The sequence below is a fragment of the Poecilia mexicana genome, unplaced genomic scaffold (assembly GCF_051168715.1).
Source record: "Poecilia mexicana isolate PSO_F unplaced genomic scaffold, ASM5116871v1 scaffold_6, whole genome shotgun sequence".
Classification (NCBI taxonomy): domain Eukaryota; kingdom Metazoa; phylum Chordata; class Actinopteri; order Cyprinodontiformes; family Poeciliidae; genus Poecilia; species Poecilia mexicana.
Genome location: NW_028263375.1, coordinates 6659317 through 6672636, shown reverse-complemented (window position 1 = coordinate 6672636; position 13320 = coordinate 6659317). Strand labels below are relative to the sequence as shown.

The 13320-nt window shown below is 37.6% G+C and overlaps 1 protein-coding gene across 1 annotated transcript in view; it reads right to left on the bottom strand.

Moving 5' to 3' along the window:
• znf423 (zinc finger protein 423) overlaps nucleotides 1–13320 on the bottom strand; it is a 180649-nt gene that overhangs the window by 17323 nt on the left and 150006 nt on the right. The window lies entirely within an intron of this gene.

Here is a 13320-nt window from a genome sequence, read left to right as displayed (position 1 = left end):
CACTCAGGACAGATGTCTGACGTTCAGGACAACAGGCGGCAGCAGAGACACAGATGGGCACAAAATATGCATCAAAACCAGAAACATGAATAAAAGAATCACTTCTCTTTATACTGAAACAAAGTTAGGCTGTTTTAGTAAATGTTGTTTTCATATTAGAGCCTAATTATTTTGCTAAAGAACGTTTCTATATATTCTCCTTTAAATATGAGTGTAAATACAAAACAAGAGGTACAAAAGGTTTATATTTACATTGTTTTTATTTGAAAACTAAAAATAAAAAACTAACTCTAACCCCACTGTCTAGTGGTTAACTTATAATACAAACTGACTTTAAAAAAAAAAATACAGTGTATTTTTAGACATGTTTATGGCTAAGTTTGAAAATAGTTTTGGATTACATTTTCTATTAATTTCACAAATCCTCTAAACTAGCCTGAACAGAAGAAGTGCAGCTCAACCCGCTAACATAAACTAAAGTAAGCTAATATCAAATAAGCTAATTTAGGCTAAGCTAAACTTATTCAAAATAAGGTAGTTTTAATAGGGCAAACAAAATAAAAAGAGAAAAACCTAAGCTAAGCTAATGTCAGGTAAAGTAGTAAAACTAAAGTAAATCTGCATATGCTAACTTAAACTAAACTCAATTTAGCTAAAATAAGGTAAGGTGTACTAAACTAAGCTAAGTAAGCTAAGCTAAAGCAGGCTATATTAAATCTACAGGGGCTAAATGAAGCCACGATAATCAGCGATTGTAGGCTAAGCTAATAGCTTAGCTATAGTCTAAACAAGGTAAATCACCAAATGTAAATAGATTTAAATGAGCTAAATCTATTTAGCTAATATATCAAGCTAAATGGTCTAAAGGTAAGCCAACCAACAGAATTAAACTGATTTAATTTAGCTAAATTAAGTCAAGCAGAGAAATGTAAAGTAAGATACGGAAATCAGTGCAGTCTTATTTAGACAGCAAGGTAAGCTAAGTTAGGCTAGACGTGATAAATTAAGGCACTGTATGGTGCGATATAGTAAGGTAAGCTAAGTTAATGCTGTTTTTCAGACTGTGTAAGAAACAGAAACAGAAAATGTGTGCCAGGTTTTAGGTTAAGATACCATGCAGATTATTTCACTTATAACAAGACATTTTTGTCATGTTATAAGTGAAACAATCACCATTTCAATCACTGTGAAGGCATTACTGATGTAAAACAAGCTCCTATATCCTGCTGAAAAGTACCTGTAAGCTATATTTTCCTTATTTCAGCTGTACTAAAGTATACTAGACCAAAAATACTTGGTAAGATTTTGTGTTTTTGCAGTGAAATATCAAAAAACAATCAAGACCTGAAGAAACACCTTAAAAAACATGAGGATGTATTAATTTCTACACGCGAGCACAAAAAACCTCCACAATTAGAAACACTGATTACCGTATTAACACTTTTACATCAAACATTAAGCAAAAGGAGTAAAAATAATCTTTTATATGATAAAGCGTGCAGAGCGCATCCACAGTCGTGTTTTTTATTTTTGTGTTTGTGTCTATTTTAAGACGGTGTGAGTGACATCACTGCCCCCACGGTGAAAGGCCAGATGAAGGTGGGCGTCGTAAACACAAACACACACAGGCTCCCCTCGGTGATCGAGTCCCCTGCCTGTTGTCCTTATCACCAGCGTACCAAACAGGTCCGATTCCCCAGTCGCCCACACACACAGCACGAGGCAACACACACACTCACACACACACACGCCACAGGACTGAACTGCCGGGAGACATCAGATGGTGTCGTCTGCAGGCCAATCTGTGACCCCCATGGAGCGCTGCACACACACATACACACACCCTCTTTTTTTAACACTTATCTCATGTCCTGTAAGTGCTAACACACACACACACACTCTGCAAAATCTCCGCTGCAGGGGATCGCGGGGTTAATAACGTCTTCAATCATGCATCCATGACACCCATACTGACTAATACACACACGCACACCGAGATTTTTATCTCTTCTTGCCTCAAAGGCCATCACAAGGGTGCCCTAATCCCATCTCAATAGCTGTGTGTGTGTGTGCATGTTGTGGTCCCGATCCCCAAACAAGCCCCGTCTCCACACACACACACACACACACACACACACACACACACACACACACACACACAGAAACCTCAAAGGCTGCGAGGTTGTGAGGGGCGCCAGCGTGTCCGAGACACACTGAGACAGATAGAGGTTCATTATCATTTACCAGGAGATTGAAGCAGCAGGAGAGAGAGTCACACGGAGCGACGCATGCAGAGAGAGAGAGGGGAGGCGGAGGGAGAGGCAGGAGGAAGGGTGTGCAGCTGCAGCTTTTCAATTGGTTCCGATTTTATTGTTTGAGAAACAAAAAGTTTAAGTTTGGTTCAGAAAACAGGCACACTGCAAAAAACACCTAATTTCAACAAATATTTCTGGTTGAGTTTCAGGTGGAAATATCTTGGTACACTTGAACTGAGACAAAACTAACTTACAACAAACTTTTCAGGAGGAGGAAGGAGTCAAAAATTCATTAATATTGATGAATAATGTCTTGTTATAAGAGACAGGTGATAATCTGACAGCGGTAGAGCTTCATCAGAACTAACGTTATGTGTTTTCCAAGCATATAGTGCAATTTTACAGCATAATCAAGTAACTATGTTAACGTCAGTTGTTATGAAAATGCTATAAATCTCAAATATGACTTAAAAAAATTTGACTTCATAACTTAACGTCTTGAAATTGGGTCTGTGTCTCTTTAAAAACTCCTGCTGTTTCTGAAGCTCCGCCTCCAGGAAGTCGTCACAACATGGCTCCTCCATTAACCCTGAGAAGTAGGTCCTATAATGAGCTCAGCAGGTGTTTGCTAATTGCTGCTGGCTAGTCTGAAGGAGCTGAGTGGATGAGGACAGAAGCTCTGAGCTGGAAGCTGCAGCTCAGAGGAGGAGCTGAGCCTCAAAGGCGGGGCTACATCCACCCAGGTGTTTTTCACAGCTGAATGGTTGCCATGGAGATTAAAGGACTTTTTAAAAAACATGCATGAAAGAACCAAGGCAACACTCCAGGTCTGTCTTTGATGAGGGAATGACATTATAACAAGTCGATTTTACATAATATTGCCTCTTTAAGGGATTACTGACTTTAAAAAAGCTCCTATTTCTTGCTGAAAATTTATTGTAAGTTAGTATACTTGAAATAAAACAAAGATATTTGTACTGGAGACTGAACCAAAAATTCTTGGTAGGATTTATTAAGTATTTCTGTCTAGTTTCAAGAGCAAATTTCCTTAGTTAAGAACAAATTCTCATTTCCAACAATGTCTTGTTCAGAAAACATTAACTTTATATCTTAGTACACTTGAAATCAGACAAAACTAACTTAAAAGTAGCTTTTCAGCAAGATTTAGGAATTTGTTTTAGGTTCCTTAATACTGATTTTAAGAAAAGTACAGGCTCCATTTGATCAGCCAGAGGAACTAATAATTTTTAATCAATATTAAGGAATTATTGACCTAAAAGAAGATCCTTTATTTAACTGAAAAGTTACTTTTGAGTTAGTTTTGTATTATTTCAAGTATAGTGTAGTAAGATTGCTAGGAACTAAAAGAATACTTGGTAATATTTGGAGTTTTTACAGTACAGAAGATGAAGATGAAGAATTGCCTACGCGTCATTGATGTCGGTGTGTGTGTGTGTGTGTGTTTTTTGTCTACGGGGTTGTGTGTAAGGCATCTTTAAGCCGCGCCCTCGGTGGGGGTAAAGCTGCCTCCCACTCTCCCACGCTGCCAGGATCAGAGGGAGTGGTCAAACATCAGCCACCTTTACGCGAACACAACGACCTACTTCTACGCTCAGCTTTCCTGAGGTCTTACACAGAAACATCTGAGCCGCTCGGCAGCAAGATTTTAAGCCGCAGTTACAAAAACAATCTGAAACTTTGGAAATAAAAATGTTAAAGAACAAGAGGAGGCTGTTATATTTTACTTACTGATGCTTTATCTTACACGGACTCTCAATGTGCTGAAGACTAACGAGGAAATTATGTGATTGGATTTAATTAGTTAAAAGTAAATTGATCAATATCTGGTCAGTAATCATCTATCCTTGCAGGATGGGAAGATGCTGCACTGTTCGTGACACCGTCATAAACATGGAACATTTATATGTCATTAAGTGTCATTTGGTAAATAATGACACTCATGAGGAAAGTTGTGTTAAAACATGTATAAAAACTCCATTAAATCTGTCAAATTTACATTAAAAGTGTCATTATTTACCAAATGACACTTCATGTTTATGATAATGTCATGTTAGTCTTCTAATAAAGTGTTAATAAAAAAAATATTTTCACTAAACTGTACTTTTTACTTTTTCTGAGGTAATTTTATTATGAATTATTGAGTAAAATTTGTTTTTAATATTTTTATTGTACTTTTTGAGTAGCTTAAAGGTTTTTTTTATTAACCTTTTTAGGCCAAAGTTGTAACTATTTACCAACAGAAATACAATCCCAGCTCTTTGGTAAAGCATGGAAACGTCGCTTCCACTGAAATGAGACCGTCTTCTCTTTCTGACATAAAGTCAAATAAATTCAGTTTTATACGACTTATCTTTTCAGCAGTGCTTCGTTTCATTTCTGTGTAAATTCCCGTGCACAGGAACATGTTTCATTACGACATCAAGCCGAAACAGAAACTTTAGGAGCTCATTTATGGTCAATCAATTAGTGTGAGAGCAAAAATGGCTGCAAACGGAAAAAAAGAGAAAAGAATCCAAACCAGAATGAACGTGAAAACCTCAGAGGGAACAGAGGAGAAAACAGTGAGGTGCAGAGAGATAATTGGGCTGTCCGGAACAAGGGCATGGAGAGAGGCCTCCAACGCCTCTGTGTGTGTGTGTGTGTCCCATGAAAGACTTCTCTTTTCTGACAAATACATTGTTTTGATCAGTGTGTGTGTGGGGACGGCTGTCTCTGTGTGCCGTCCCCCCGCGCAGCCCGGTCCGTGTGCGACCCATAGTGAGATGACAGAGTCGCAGAGCGTCCTGCCGCTACGCTTTGTCTCACAGAGAGCATTTGATCCAGCAGCTCATGAACACACACACACATCGCTGGGAGACTTTCCCTGGGACGGAGAACATAGGGGAGGACACAGCCAAAGAGGCAGGGTGAAGGTCAGGATTACAGTTCGCTACCAACCAACTCAAATCTAACTTTTTCTGGATTTTAACTCAAACACTAACCATGACAATAATCCTTTATCGCTTTTATCTACAAACCTCAAGACGCTGGTTTCATCCAGGAGAAAGAACTCGTTCAAACCCCTTGAAGCTCTAGTATCTAACTTTTACAGAAATATATTTCCTTACATATTGGTTGAAACTGTCATGACAGTTTGGATGAGACAGATAATCAGTGAGGAAAAAAATCAGCTCCTCTGCCAACCAGAAACAGCCAATCAGAGGCAGGAGGCGGGTCTTAACGCTGTCCATCACCCTCCCTTTTGCTCTCTGCTACACTATAACTTCTTCCTGATAGCACAGCCTGTGGTGAATGCTAAGGCTAGTTAGCATAGCCACCGATGATGGCGGATAAACAGTTTTACTGTAACTATTACCACATTTAGCAGCGAGTACATGTTGGTGATTGACAGCGTTCAGATCGTCCTCCTGGCTCTGACTGGTTGTTTTTGACCAGGAGCGTTGGATTCCTTCAGCCGGCTGTAAAAGCTCAGAGAGGAAGTGGATGAACTTTACATGCATCTGTAAATAAATGCTGTTTTTTTTACATTATTGTTAAAACTGTCATTATGATGCAAGGCAGATAATCTGAAAAAAAAAATCAATTGGCTGTTGCTGACAAAGCAGTGTGTTTGTGCAGGGAAGTTCGCTTTTCCCACAGATAATCTGCTTTGTATTATGCACAACAAAAACACAAAATCTTAAAGTATTTCTGTCTGATTTCTATTGCAAACATGAGCGCACCTGAAATAAGTAAAAAACTAGTTTACACGTAACGTTTCAGAGACATATGTGTCTTAAGTCAATAATTAATTAATATTGGCCAAAAAGTCCTAATTATTTCACTCATAAGATATTTTTCCATGTTTTAGTGAAATAATCTGCCAATGGATCTAGTACCTTCTCATCAATACTAAGGGATTATTGACTTAAAACAAGCTCCTTTATCTTGTAAGATAAAGTTACTTGTAAGTTAGTTTTGTCTCATTTCAAGTGTACCGAGACATTTTTCATAAAAAACTAGATCAAAAATACTTTGTATGATTTAGTGACTTTGCTGTGTGGAACCAGGAGTTGTCTTAGGTAGATTTATTATTGAGAACTATGTCTACATGTTGTCTAAAATCTGATTTTTATCTCCATTCCTCATCATATCCAGACATATTGTATGATGAGGTTTTACAGAATGAGCCAATGAAGACACACACCCAGGTAATCGCTGCGTGCGCATCGGCAGAATAATGAAACCGATTCCACTGGAGGCAAAAACACATCAGAACATTTAAATCAGAACATGCATGTTATGGAAGGAAAACGCGGTCCATGCTGTACTCATCCTCACAATTACAAACCCACCACAGTGACAGATTTCACACAAACACACGCTGTCGTTGCTCATGCTGTTGCTCGGTCTCATTCTCTCTCATTAACCACCTTTTTCTCTCTGCTAATTGACCAGAGGAGCAGGACCAGGTGGCATCATCCCATTTACGCCGGCCTCATCTCAGACCCCTGCAACACGCAGCTCAACACAAATGAGCTCCTTGGTTTGTGCTGGCGACGGATCCCTAAGGTGCTTCCCCTCTTAAACACCTCGACATGCATGCAAACACCCACCTTCCCGGCGTCGCTCTAAACGAGCTGCCGGGGTCCCCTGGGCGTCTGCCCTCCATTACTGCCCGTCTCTCCGCCTGTCAGCCCCCTCCATCCCTAAAATCCATATCAGAGCGTGTCTCTGTTCGGTCCTTTGTGCCGTAAAACAGGCATCTGCACTTCAAGTGAAAATACGAACCCAAGTAACTCAGATTTATTGAACCGTTTTACAAAATTCCTGTTTTATTCTTTTTAAAAACACTCAGCCTGGGTGGGAATGTGTAATCTTGAAATAGAAAAACACGGATATGAATACATGAACTATATCAGCTGAATGTTTGATGTAAAGACATCAAAAGACGTAAATGCTTTTTTTTTGTTAAAGGCGTTTCTTCATCTTTTGGTTTCTTTTTGATTCTACACTGCAAAAACACAAAATCCTACCAAGTATTTTTATTTTAGTTTCTAGTGCAAATATCTTAATACACTAGAAATAAGGCAAAACAAACTTAAAACTAACTTTCAGCATGATGTGGGTGCTTGGTTTAAGTCAAGAGTTGATGAAAAAGTTCTAGTTCTCCTAACAGATTATTTCACTTTTAGCACGGGAATAATGTCTTGTTGTAAGTAAAATAGTCTGCCAGTGGAACTAGCACTTATTTTAATTGTTGACTTAAAACAAGCTCCTATGTCTTGTTGAAAAATTACACTTAAATTAGTTTTGTTCTATTTCAAGTGTATGAAGATATTTGCACTAAAAATGGACTAAACAGACTTTGCGTGTTTGCAGTTCAGGTATAAATATCATTATTTTTACACCATTCCAACATCCTAGCGTGTATAATGAGCTGTGGCTGTAAATTAGTTTCTGATAAAGTTCTAGTTTAAGAAAAAAAACCCTCAAGTTTACATTTAATCTGTTTGACAGACATTTTGAAAAAAGTTCAGTGATTTCTGGAGTCATTTAATGTCACCCAGGTTCATATTTCTCATTTTTTCAGTGTTTATTTTTTACTGTAACAGTATGAAATCAGGTTACTGTACACAACAACTACTCTAAGCTTTCCTAATAAAGCTAAGAGAAACCTGGAAATATAGATACTTTTACTTAGATTTGCTGATGTTAGTTTAACATTTTAATCAGGTTTTCCCACCACACACATAATTCAACAACAGCCTGAGGGCTTTCTGTGGTTTTAGCTAACCATGTTCATTTCTAATACAGGATAGATGCTGATGCACACACCAATGTTTTCTTATACTGGCTAGAATAAGATGCTTTCAGCAGGAAATAAAAATATCTGAAATATTTTTATATCTTTGAAATATTATAATAAAGCAAAATAACCACCACCAGCTTTATCGCAGTAAAGCTTCACAGAATAAGATTTATGGTCAGAAAGCAACAATAAACTCATCCAAACATAAATTCATGCTTTAAACGGTTTTTGCCCTCATTGTGTCCAGTTGAGTGTTGATGTCTAACCTTTCATGTTAGGCACTAAGTCTTCACTCAGCTGGAGGAAAGCTGACATATTCCCCCTTTTACATTATAGACATCTATTTTATTGACTCTAGTTGACCCTGGTCATGCGATGAGACAGAAATATAAAGTTGTCTGTCATCAGCATACAGTGAAACCTCATCTATCTGCAAATGTTTCTGTGGAACCGAACACAAATGTACCCATGAAAAATCATATTTACTGATATTTTGTTGAGAATATTTGAAATATTCAAAAGAAAATGAAACTTGGGAAGCTGAGATATCAAGGTGCAACTTTTATTGACTGAAGTTTGCAAGACCAGAGTTTAGGAAGACTTTAGCTGTTAGCTTCTGCAGTAGTGATGGTTTCCACTGCATATCTTAATCCGTATTAACAATGGAGGGTGATGCTAACTAAAAGCTAGCTGTGCTAACCCTAAATCATTAACCATAAACAATTCTGCTAATGCTAAAGTGCTACACAAACATGGTACTTACAAACTAATCCCAAAGCATCAACTTCAATTCAACCTAAAGTATATTTGTCCTTGAAAACCTAAAATCTTTGTGCACCAATTTAATTTTGAAATAACTTACATGTCCCACAATGCCCTAAGTTAACATAATAATGTTTATATCTGGTTCTCTAATGTCAATGTTTTATTTTGTTCCTGTGTACTTCCTGTTTGAAATAAAGTTATTGGGAAAAAGAGAGAGAATCTGAGGAGAGGAAACGGATCTGCTACATAAACAGTTTTTATGCTCAAACTAAGAGCATGAATATAAACGTCTAGTTTCAAGAAATCTAAGCAAAATTTTAACAAAAATGTTGATCAACACAGCAAAAAGTTAACTAACGCTTTATAATTTACTCTGAAAAGTAAACTTAGAGGAAGCTAACCAGGCTAAAAGTTTCCAGTTAGCATATGTTAGCTCAGCTTTTAGCGGATTAGCAGAGGTGTGCTCACTACTGCATAGAGCATTAAAATAGGCCTTGGAAAGTTTTCTAAGGATTTCCACGTTATTCTCTAGCTATGCGATTGCTCCATCTAAGTTTTGCAGATCTATAACGGAAGCTCTTTCTTCCACCTGCCTATAGGGGGCAGCGGCTGCACATGCATGACTCGCAGTGTCGAGATAATCACTTTGTACTGCAACAAATTGGCAAAGATGAAAAAAAAAACTGTTCGGTATTGAAACTGTTGATCTGATTCACAGACGATTTGGAAATCAGGCTGTTGTTTTAACAAGGAGGAGAAGAAGAAGAAGCGTCCAGAAGAGGTGATGAAGGAAGGAAAGAAGAAGACGGACAGGACGGCCATGGAGAGCAGCAAGAGGCGCTGTGAGGAAGAAGGAGTGCAGGAAAGAAGAGAGCAGTGGAAGGGAGGAGGAAGAGGAGTGCGCGCCCCTCTGGGGGGCTTGCTCAAGGTGTGTTACCATAGCAACCAGGGGGCGATTGGAGGGTGTGTGTGTGTGTGTGTGTGTGGTTGTTGGGGGGGGTTCTGATGCAGGAGGTTGTGAGCTTGACCCATTGGTACTGTGGGGGCTGGAGAACACACTCACTCACACACACAACCTGCTGCAGAGCTGGAGGGGTCCCAGGAGTGCCTCCACCTTTACTCACCCTCACACACACACACACACACACACACACACACACACACACACACACACACACACACACACACACACACACACACACACACACACACACACACACACACACACAAAGAGGAGAAAGAATGCTGCAGTGCTGAGGTCCCGCGAGTATCCAACACCCACACACACTCTCCCTCCTTTCTCTCATCTCCCCTCTCTATTTCTATCTCTCTCTCTTTCTCTGCAAGATGATTATTTTCTTTATTTGTTCCCTTCGAAATTCGACCGTCTGGATCTTTAAACTCAGTCCAAACAAAATGGGAGGCAGAGAAATGCTCCTTTCATACACATGTACGGCTTATGATTTAAGACGGGGCAAAGTGCATTTTTTATTAAAAAAAAGTGAAGATGTTTAAATTTTGTTTTAGTCTACAATAAATTTCCAAAAAAAAGTTTACAAAAAATGTAAAATACAAAATTCAGATAGACGCAAATTACTGAACATAGTAAGTCATATGTTGATAAAATTAAAACATAACATTGTTTCAGACATAAAGCTGATATCAAAAGCTAAATAAAAAGAAAAAATGTAATCCTAAACTTGATAAAACAAACTTTTGGTGGTGATGCACATTATCTCAGTGTTTTTTATATGATAAAGCAGCTAAAACTTCCCTGATTTTCACAATTAACTCAACTATGAAGGTAAGTTTGGGATAAAATGCTGCAACTAACTACTTAGGAAATTACTTAAATGAAAAATGTATGTATGTACAACTGAATATACAAAATTATGTAAAATTACTTTTGGTGTTCCACAGGGTTGAATGTTAAGCCTCGTGTTTTCAGGCATTATTACTATATTTGTATAGAAGATGATTATGTTTAAACTGTTTAATGGGAAACAATTTAAGGTAGAAGTGATAACTGTATAAAATATATTTAATATACCTTATATTTAGTGTTTAAAAGGTTTGTGTGTGACTGTAGATCAACTTCAATGCCACAGCTGCCTTAATGTTTAGAAAAATGACCAACACTGTAAAAGCAGACATGAAATGGTTATTAAAAAGAGGCAGAGAAAGAATTTTGAACTTTAATGTTATAAAACAACTAAAACTGGAAATTAATCGAGTTTCAATCAATGTGGTGCATTGAGGTCAGAGGAACATTTATGATTCATTTATTTACTAATTAGTTATTTACAGTTTTTTTTAGTTTTTCACATGGTGACATTTATTAGGCTGAAATTTTGTGAATTTTTAAATAAATATCCACCTGAATCAGAAACTGAGCGATTTGATTAGACTGTCAAAGTCATAAATGACGACATAACCTTTGTCATTATTTCTGAACGTTTAAATCCACTTAAATAAAGAGAAACTCTTCAGTCACATTGATAGTTTTTGCTTTTCTGTTATTGAAAAATTTTGACTTCATTTCACAGCTGATGTTGAAATAAATCAACTAAAATTCTGATCAAATTGTTATGATTTTAATAAGGTAAACAACATGTTTACAGGCCTAAATAAAAGCGGACCTGAAGCCACATTCCTCCGCTTCACCTAATCGCATCCTGTGAAAACTATCCACACACACATCGGACGCACACACACAGCCAGGCAGACATTTTATTGGCAGACAGGATCAGCATATGGCGGTGACCAGTTTGTGCACAAATTGAGCATATTTGTGTAGTGCATAGTGCATGTGAGTCTTGGAAGGAGACAGAGTGTGTGATGCGAAAGTGTGTGTTGGTGTGTGTGTGTGTGTGTGTGAGCAGCAGCTTGGATTTTCCCTCTCAGATTACATAACAGTGGGAAGCTGGAGCGCTCGGCCGTGTTGAAGCCAAATAGCTGCTCACAAGCGCGCACGTGCACGTCTGCGCACTCGTTTTACATCATTGTCTCACACTTTCACCGCAGTTTTATTAGATGTTAGCTGCGCTCGTATGTTTCTGAACCCAACAGGACCTCTTGTGAAAAAACAAAAACACCAAAAAGAGTGTGAATGCGTCACATTTTAGCAAAAAAGTGCAAATAATTAGAACGCGTGAAACTGAAACATTAACATGAAACACTCCTGCAGAAATCGTTTCATTTCAGAAAACTGCAGCAATCATTCTGTATCAATGATGAGATTAACTAACAGCCACATAAGGTTTCTTTTTAGCCACTAAGAGGTGTGCAAGCTATGAATGTGGAGAATATTTATGTTCAGATTTTTAATTGAAAGTGTGAAACGGGCCTGAGGGGAATAAGATTAATCAGTGTGTGTAAATAAACCATCAACACAAACACAGGCTTACTGCTCCCTGAGATAATGTTTAAAATGGAAGCACCTGTCATCCTCCTGAAACATCTTCAAACATCTGTTCGCCTACAGTTTGGAAAACACAACTAAACTCTCCAGATTCACACCAACAGGGTGTTTTTGTTTTTGAAGCAGAGTAAAACAACGATTCATTTTTACAGTCAGAAATAACCAGAGTGAAGGATGAGGCGTCTGCACTGCGAAAACAAAGTCCAGCGGAGTATTTTCATCTAGATTCTGGTGCAAATGTTTTTGCACACTTAAAATAAGAAATAATATAAGTATAGGAGATTGTTTAAAGTCAATAAATCTTGAAAACTGATAAAGTTCTAGTTACACTGGCAGATTTTTTTCTACTTATAACAGGACATTTTTAAAAGGTTACAAGTTAAAATTACTGACTTGTAACTTGTAAGTAACTTGCTGAAAAGTTACTTGTAAGTTAGTTTTTGTTTCATTTCAAGTGTAATAAGTAGACCTGTTACAATAATACATTTTGCAGGATGATAAATTGTTCCAGAAGTTACTGCGATAAACGATAATATTGGTGTTTTGAGACCATTCAAGTAATATAAAGGCGATGGCATTCTCAAAGATCAGTAAACTTTACATTCTAACAAACATTTTAACACTGGAACTGGAAGACATTTTAAATATCCAAAATAAATTAAACAGAAACAATTAATAAAATGAGTTATGAAGTTTCTGTAAACATAATTGTCCTTAAAAAAAAAAAAAAAGTTGAGACCAAAACACGAAACTGAAGACTTTTATCATCCAGTTTTTGGTAGAAAGAGAGAAAAGAGAAAAAGAATAAATCATGCAAATGTAAATTAGAGTTTATTTCAATTCATCATGTGATTAATTGATTTAATGCCTATAAGGTATTTATATCAGAAACTAGACAAAAATAGTTGGCAAGATGTTTATTGCAGAGGCAGAACGAGGCGTAAGGCGAGTCACACACACACACACACACGCACACGCACACGCACACACACACACACACTCAGTCACCCGGGTCCAACATCCCGTCTGTATCCACAGTTAATCACCTCTGTAGTTGTAATCAAAGC